Source organism: Suricata suricatta, chromosome 11 (genome assembly GCF_006229205.1).
Source record: "Suricata suricatta isolate VVHF042 chromosome 11, meerkat_22Aug2017_6uvM2_HiC, whole genome shotgun sequence".
NCBI classification, from domain to species: Eukaryota; Metazoa; Chordata; class Mammalia; order Carnivora; family Herpestidae; genus Suricata; species Suricata suricatta.
The window spans coordinates 1,063,024-1,071,715 of record NC_043710.1 but is presented as its reverse complement, the minus strand read 5'-3'; positions in this window follow the sequence as shown (position 1 = coordinate 1,071,715).

The following is an 8,692-nucleotide window of genomic DNA, read 5'->3' as shown; positions in this document are numbered from 1 at the left end:
CTCGGGCAGCGTGGAGGTCATCCAGGTGTCCTGACGGCGGCCGGGGCCCCGGCGCCCGGCGCTGCGCTGCCCTCGGCTCCCTGGTCTGGGCCGCCAGCAGCCGGGCCCGCTATAAATATATATTATATATAATGCAAAGAAAGGTAAATGGTTTTACTGCGATTTTTATCGAGAAGTAAATATTTCGATTTTTTATTTATTTAAGCTGTTCATTCTGGCAATGATTTGGCAACAGTGCGGGCGGTCCTCGGAGCTCTATTTTTACTGTCTGGTATTTAAACTGAAACACAAGTTTCTAAGCAATATGAGGCCACCTTCAGTCCCAAGCTGGGGTGCCAGGCCTGGGGTCCCCTCCCTGCCCCCCTCCCGCAGGAAACACTGCTGACCGTTGCAAAGAGGCTGCCGAGCTTTTGTGCACTTTTTACATAAGAAAAGGGGGGGGGGAGGAGGAAAAAAACTTTGCCACAAACTGAGCCTCAGAACCTTCCCTGTCCCTCCCTGCCCCTCCTCCTCCACTTCTTCTCTTCTGCTCCTGTCTCTGCACCAAAGCCTATGTGGGGGGTGTCCCAGGAGCTGGGGTGTGGCCAGGAGGCTCTGCCAGCTGGAGGCTCTGCCCCTACCTGTCCCCCCAATCACCTCATCCCCTGCCCCACTGCCTGGTTGGTGTTGCCCCGGGAGCTGGACCTGCAGAGGCTAGGGTGTTCAGAGGGGCTGGGGATAGAACAGGGTAGGGGCTCAGTGAAGGGGGCTCTTGATGGTCAGATCCTGTGGGTCCCCAGGGCAGGGATGGAGGTAGAATGCCCCCAACTCCTGCCTGAGCCCAGGTCCAGTTTCATGGGTTCAGCAAGGCTGCTGTGCGGAGGCTGTTCCCCTCTCCTCCGCTCTGCGGGTGCCTCCAGCACCACCTGCGGAGGGTGCGGGGGGAGGCAGCTGGGGTACAGCTTGGCCCTGGGGGCAACAAGGAGGGAGGAGCTGTGCTACCTAGCACTGGCTCCACTGAGCAGAGGGCAGATGGATTTCGTCTTGTTCTGGGTTCTTCCCGCACCCAGCCCCAGGCCCCAAGCCAGACTTGGAATTCAGGTATGTTCCTGCGGGGGGTGGGGGTGGGGTGTTTCCCCATGAGGAGCTGACTGCCCTACAGTGGGAGGACATAGCTAAGCACCCGTCAGACCCTTGTGCTTCCAGGGAATGGGGGTCCTTAGCTTCGATAAAGACCCCTGACCTGGGCTGCCCTCAGCCCCATGGGGTCCTTGGAGAAGAGCCGCTCCCAGACTCCCCTTTCCTGGGGAGCTCTTGCCTCTGAGGCCTCCCTGGAGTCTTCCAGGCAGTTTATCTGGTGGCTTTTTGGCCCAAGTGGGCCAGCCTGGTGGAAAAGGCAGGGGGAAGCCCCAGCCGCCCCTGCCCCACACGCTCTTGGGTCATGGGGACCCGCGGCTTTTGGAGGCAGGAGTAGACGTCCCCCAACCGTCAGATGTCCTAGAGTCTAGGAGTGGGGCCGGTCACCTTGGGAAGAGGCCAGGGGCTTGGCAGGAGAGGTGGCTGGGGGACCGAGTCCTCAGGCAGTGGCCTCTGTGGCTGTTTCTTCTGTTTGTTCTTCTGTTGACCTGCAGCTCTGTGCACCTGTCATCCCCCCTTTAAGCAAAAGTCCTTTCCTGTTCCCTCCGTCCCCACCCCATTCCCCAAGAAAATAAGCTATCGTTGTGTTTGCAATCTATGGATTAGAGGTTTAAGTATTTATTATTATTGGTTTATTATTATTATTGATTATGTAAATTTACCTTCTGTCTGTCTCTCGCGTTGGGTTTCTGAGGTGACCTTGGGTGTGGAGGATGCACTGGTCCCCGCCTCCGCGCCCCCACCCTCATGCTGTCCAGGAGACAGTGGTCTGGGGCCACTGGTTGGGCCCCAAAACTCTGGAGGCAGGTCCCGCAGCCCGGTCCTTTCCTCCCTCTGCCCTTTCTCAGGGCTGCCAACATCTCTTGTCACTTCTGTCTTGAGGTAGGGGGGAACTCTTGCCCTTGAGGCGCAGGTCACCCCAAAGTGAGCAGCTGCAATGGGAGAAGGTCCTGTCTGGGCCACCCCTCTCCTGGGGGGACCGGGCCCTGGCACGAGCCCCTCCCTGGCCACTTCCACGCACTGCCTGAGGTGGGGCGGGGGCCGGGCCCCAGCCCTCTCCCAAATCTCTCCGCCCTCCTACCCTCCTGCCTCCCTGGCCCTGGCATTGGGGGTTGCCCCACATTGGACTCCGCCCCCTCCTAATATTTGCTGGAAAGTCCAGCGGAGGAGAGGTGGCAGGTCCCCCGCATGGCTCCTGGTCTCTCTGGACTGGGCGGCCGCCCCTGCCTCAGAGCCCGTCCCCCAGCGCGGCCACACTCTGCTCCCCGAACTGCCCCTTCTTTTGTATTTGGAAACAACGTGTTGTAATAAATCCTGAGATGGATGTTTTCTCCAAGCCTCTGGTTGCCTCTTTCTTCAGGCTGGTGGCAGGTGTGGTGGAGACGGGGCAGCGGCCCTGAAAGCTTCCGAGACCACAGTGCTAGGGGTGGGCCCACAAAACCAACCTCCGGGGACTCACCGCCTTGGACCCAGAGGGCAGGTTGGGGCAGGGGAGGGGGCAGTGCCGGAGAGGGCCCTCTTGTTTGCTGCCACATCGCAGGGAACATTTAAATAACTTAGAACTACATCCAGTGAAAACTCGGCTTTGCTCCTCAACCCCTCCCCATCCCACTCTCCAGGCAGAGCCCCCAGCAGTCACGGCTCCCCTGCAGCTCTCCTGCTCATGGTGGGCGCACCGCATAGCTTTCCTTGTCAACGGAAATGGGGGTCTGGCTGTAGAGCGTGAGGCAGCTAGTTTAATTATGATTTAAGTACTTGGTGGAAGGAATACACACGTGTGTTCTAAGAACCAAAGGCGCCCAAGGGTATCTGATGGAAGCACGGCATGACTAGCCCACGTTTGTCCCCAACCACTGGGTTCCCGCCTGGGTGGCCAGGCTTCTGCAGCGGCAACGGCGACGTGTCCGCGCTGACCCTGCAGCTCTGTCAGCCGCTATGGCCCGGGGCTGAGGCTGGTCCGCTGTGTGCGGTCACGGCCGCAGCTCTGACCGTTCAGGCCAGGCTCCCACAGGACGGATTTTCAGGCAGGACTCCTCGGGGCCACTCCCGCGCCCGCCTGGCCGTTCCTCTAACAACAGCCCCTGTGTTCTGAGCTCACTACTGCTGCAGGTTAGTTCCTGGAGTGCATCTCCCAGCATCCAGGTGAGCCATCGGACACATCCCGTGCCCTCGCAGGGGGTCTGCCCCTTCTTTCGGGTCTGGCCTGCTTATTCCTAAGGACACTTCCCGATTTCCAAGCTGAGAGCCCAAACCAGTGACACACGCCAGACCTGTGTGGGCGTGTCAATGCGTGTGAGCACCTGTGCGAGTGTGTGAGTGCAGGATGCGTGTTTCAGGAGGCTGGGAGAGAAGAGGAAGCAGGAGACAGGGGAGGGGCTGGGCGGGCCCCTCTCTGGGAGCTTCGGGAGGAGGCAGGGTCCTTGAGTCCAGCATCCTAGGAGCCCTCAAGAGGCTGAGAACTAGAAGCATGGGCTGCCTGCTCAAGTGAGGCTATTTTTAGCTCAAGAACATCTATTTATAAGTCTGGCAGCCCCTTGGAGTCAATAAAACCAGGACTGGAAGGAAGCTGACGCTGTCTCAAGCACCGCAGCGGTCTCTCCCTCCCTCCCTCAGGCACAAGGGCACCTGCAGCCACAGGAAGTGGGATGATGGGGCCTCTCCCAGGATGGCCAGTGGGGGCGCGGGAGGCCAGAGGACACTGCGGGGTGCATAAGAATCCAAGTCGGGTGGGAGATGCCATTTGCCAAGTCGGCCAGGCAGGGGGAGGTCAACTGGCCCAAGCGTGGAACAAAGCAGGGAGTGAGGCCGGACCAAAACACCGGTGGGCTGGCCTCCGCCTGCTCTCGGCTGCATGGTCCGGTGCCTGTCACAAGGGGTGCCCTGGGTGCCCTGCCCGCTTCTGCCTCTTGCTCCCCTGCCCCCCCCCCCACCCAGGTCAAGAGCTTCAGGCTTTTGGTGGATCTTGGCTACGTTAAGTAGAGTGGTCAGTAAAGGGTTGCTTTGTGTGGGTCTGGGCCCGTGGGTAGTGATGCCATCGGCTGGGGGTGCCCGGGGCCCTCACCTGGCCCACAGAACATGGGGCCCGGGGTTGTGGCCGCATTGGCCCCGCCGGTCCCTACGATGACCACGGGACACACCTCAGCACCAGCCATCTGGGCACTTGGAGGAACACTTCCTGCTCACGGGCCACACACACCTGGGGCCACACGGCAAGGTCACGGGGAGAGAGGGAGGCAGCGTCTCTGACTTTTTGGGGTCGAGGGTGGGGCCGGGGTTTCTAGAGTGGTCAGTTATCAAGGTCACCCAGGGCCTCCTAGAGCGGAACGTCACGGCGCGGGGCCTGGCCCTTCATCGAGTCGTGTAACTGGCAATGTGTTCGGTTGAGATGGGTGTCGCTGAAGTGAACGCCTCGGTAACGAAAGGCTTAATGCCAGGCACTTACATTAACAATCAAAAAAGCTGCTCATTGGGAACTTACACTGCGGGGCAGATGGGCGGATGGGTTAAATGGCAGGCAGGTGGGCGAATAGGGTATACGGGTGGATGTGGAGGTGAGCGTGTAGATGTATGGGTACGTGGGTAAAAGACGGATGGGTGGGTGAGTGGTCGGATGGGCGGGTGGATGGGTGGACAGTAGGTCGATGGCTGGGTAAACGGGAGGAAGGCAAGAGGGAGGGAAAGAAGGCAGGTGAGGAGTAACATTACACGGTGTGCTTCTGGTCTACCTTCTGTTAGAGCTGTGCGCTAACCTTCATTCCACCACGGAGTGCGCACGGGCACCTTGCTTATTGAAGATGGTCAGGAAATGTCCGATGTGAAACCACAGGCTCAGAGCTGGGCACTACTGTACAGACCCAGTTCAACCCTCCCTCAGGCCCAAGCAGGGGTTAAAAAAGAGACAACAGGCTCAAAATGGAGTCACCTGTGCTAAGCCCCCCACTAGCAAACCAAGACTTACCATCTAACCTAACTGCAGTTTCAGCCTCTCCCAGGAGTGGACTCCGGCTGGAATTTCCTGGTCAGCACCAGTGAGGTCATCTGCCAGATCAGACCCCTCCCTTCCTGAAACAATCCTCTCATTCAGCCTCCGGGTCCCTCCAGCCCTTCCGCCGAGGAACACCTTCCATTCCCTACAACTCCGCAGAGCTTCTTTCCATCTGCTAGGTGGGAAGTTGCCCAATTCATGAATCTGTGTAAAGCCAATTCGATCTTCAAATTTATCCAGTGGAATTTTGTTTTTCAGCAAGGGGGGCTGACCTTCCAATGTGGGGCAGAGTCGGGGTAGGCTGTTCCCTGATCTCCGGGTGCTGCTCTTCCCAGCTAGCAATCCCTGGAGGTGTCCTGAATGGGGCCAGCCTCAGTGTCCCCTCAGGCCCCTTCCAGATCAGACCCTGTTTCTTTTTTTTTTTTATTTGCAATTCCTTTTTTTTTTTATTAATTAAATAGTTCATTACCAAGTTGGTTTCCATATAACACCCAGTGCTCTTCCCCGCAAGTGCCCTCCTCCGTGACCACCGTCCCCCTTCCCCCTCCCTCCTCAGCCCTCAGTCTATGCTCAGTATTCCCAGACCCCGTTTCTGGGGCTCAGACCCGAGGGAGCTTAGAGCAGGGGAAGCAAGAAGCCCCTGGCTCCCGGGAAGGCTTGGGGCGAGGGGACTGGCCTCTGAGAGCCAGGCTGGATTTGGAGGGCTGGGGGTGTGCGAGAGGACACTGTGGCCAGAGCCACAGAGAGAGGGTGGGGGTGGGGCTGCATGCCTCAGGCCAATGGGTCCAATGGGAGGTGGAGTGCAGAGCTCAGAATGAAGAGGGGGTGTCGGGAGGTTCACCTGTTCTCCAGGAAAGGGGTTCTTCCTGAGAAGCCATGGGGCCTCCAAGGGTCTAAACAAAATGGAAACTGACAGGGTCCCCTGGGTGGCTCAGTCGGTTAACATCCGACTTGTGCTCAGGTCATGATTTCACGGTTTGTGGGTTCAAGCCCTGCATCTGGCTCCATGGTTCAGAGCCTCTTTGTAATTCTCTCTCTCTCTCTCTCTCTCTCTCTCCCTGTCTCTCTCTGCTCCCCCCCCCCCCGCAAGCTTTCTCTTTCTCTCTCTCAATAAATAAATAAACTTAAACTCTTAAAAAAAATGGGCATCCCATTCTCCAGAAAGGGGTGCAGGGGCTGGCTGGGTGCTGGACAGACAGGCTGATTTGGGGTGCCTTGTGCAGCTAGCGTGAGCGCTCAGGACGCAAGTTCTCACTCCGTGGAGAGGGCCCTTCAGCCAACCCCCCCCCCCCGGCCCCAGTAGTCTCACCCTTTGGCAGGGGGCCAGGGGCTAGGCCGACAAGACAGTCCCAGTGTCTGCTCTGGGCCCTGGGGTTGGGGGGCGGGCTCCAGAGAGAAGGCCATCTCTGAAGAAGTGGCCAGGCCCTGACAATCCTACAGATAGCTTAATGAAGGCAAGGGGAAGGGGTGGTTCAGGCAGGAGGGCACCAGGCTGCGATGTGGGGGCCATGCCCGGAGCCCCGAGGAAGACCTGGTGGGCTGGGGAAGGACAACTGTGCCTCCTTACCAGGACACACACAGGCCTCAGGGCAGGGTGATGCCAGGGGCAGGCCTTTGCCAAAGGGTCTCAGGGAGAAAAGGGATGGATATAGAGGGACCCCCTTAAATCAGGCGGGACTAGGACAGAGTTTGGCATTTGGGTGAAGGACCCCCATATCAGAGGAAAGAGGCAGAGGCCACAGGAGGCTTCGCCCCTTTTCTCTGCAAATACCAGAGGTGAAACCAGAGCAGCAAAGGCCTTTCCTCAGGGCAGCCCCGCGGGGTGGTGCCGAGCACCAAAGAGAAAGCTGCCCCTTCCCACCACCACCCCTGCCCCCATCTTGAATTAGGGGGCTACCGGCCCCTAAGCCTGCCTCAGTGTGCTGCCCCAGGCCAAGGTGGGATCCGCCACACCCCTGCGCACACCTGGGGCAGCCCGGAACCCAGCAGGCCAGGTAGCTGCCCCGGGCGGGGTGGTGGCACCCTTGGCTTGGGGCCGCTGGAAGCCAGACCCAGTCTGACGCAATTGGCGGACAGAGCTATAAATAGCCAAGGAGAGCTTGAAATAGAAGTGGGGAAAGAGAAGGGGGAGGGGGCTGGACTCCTGGAGCCGGTGGGGAGGAGAAAAGGCCAGAGCGCCTGACGCCAGAGGAGCAAAACAAAGCCGGGTCCTAGAGCGCCCCACCCCCACCCAGCCCGTCGAATTGGTGTTTGCCCGCAGAGGCAGCTGGGGAAGAAGGGTGAAGTCAAGAACCCTGCCGGCCCAGTGCGACTGGGGGCCAGAGGGCTGGCCTGTGCCCGACACAGCCCCCCCATTCCTGTCCCAGGTGGCAAAGCAGCCCCTCCGGCTTATACCTCACGGGAGGGGATTCTGTGCCTCTCCCTCCTCTGCCCCCTCCCCAGGTTAGCCCCTGACCCAGGACGCCCACACGCCTAACACAGCTCCTAGGGCCTGAAATAGCCTGCCCAGTAGGGGGCTCCACTGGGGGTCCAGTGCCTGCAAAGGGGAGCCCGAAGGTGGTGCTCTGGGCTCAGAGGCAGGAGGACCTCTCCAAGGTCACGCTGGACTGATGGGGGGGGGGGGGTCTTTTCTCTCTTCCACCTATTTATTTGGGGGCCTGGGGACTCAGTCCAAAGCCAGGAAACCACAGGCCTGCGGGGCCGAGCCCCCAGAGTGGGGCCTAGAGGTGGAAGGGAGAAACCCAGGGCCTCCTCTCTGCATCCCCGCCCCGGCCGGTGAATTCTGCCCAGCTTCCTGCCCGCGGCACTCCCCGCTCGCTCGCGCCTGCCCGTCTCTGCTCCTGATCTCCGTTGGTGGTCAGCCTTGGGGAGGAGCGTGGACAGACTGGTGGCCCGGTGGCAGGCGTTAGGGCTGATAAAGAACGAGGGGATGTCGCGGGCGCAGCAGATAAGGTCTCTATCCGCAAGTGAGCCCTAACGGGAAACTGCAGGGGTGCAAGATGGGGTGAGGGAGGGACACTCCGCCTTCACCTCGGCCTGCAGGTGGCTGGCTGCCCCACCTTCCCCGAGCGGAGGGCCCAGCTGGAGAAGCCTGCAGCTGCTCTGCCCGCGGGAGGATGGGCGCGGCCCAGGCGGCGCGGGCGGGGCGGCTGGGATGGGCGGTGACGTCGGCCCAGGTGAAGGGGCGCTTGGAGCCTCGCTGCTGGTCCGGGAGCCGCCACCTCGGATCCTGGGCTCCCCTGGAAGAGCCCCCACCGCACTCCGGCCCCCGGATCCCCCTCCCTAAAGGCCGGAACCCACCTCCCGCGCCCGCACTGCCCCGCCGGCCAAGGGCTCCGAGGCTCGAGAAGTGGGTGCGCCGCGCCGCCCGCGATGAGCTCACGGGAAGGGCCGCGCCCACTCCCGGATGCCCGCCGCCAAGCCCGGCGCGGCGCCCTTCATCCTCAAAGCGCCGCGCCGGGGCTCCCCGGGCTCCCTCCCCTCCGCGCACCCTCGCCGGCCCCGCTAAGAGCGCAGGGCGGCCGCGGCGAACACCTGCTCGGCGTCGGAGCCCGAGGCCCGCGCGCCCCCACCCCGCGCTCCAGTCCTGGC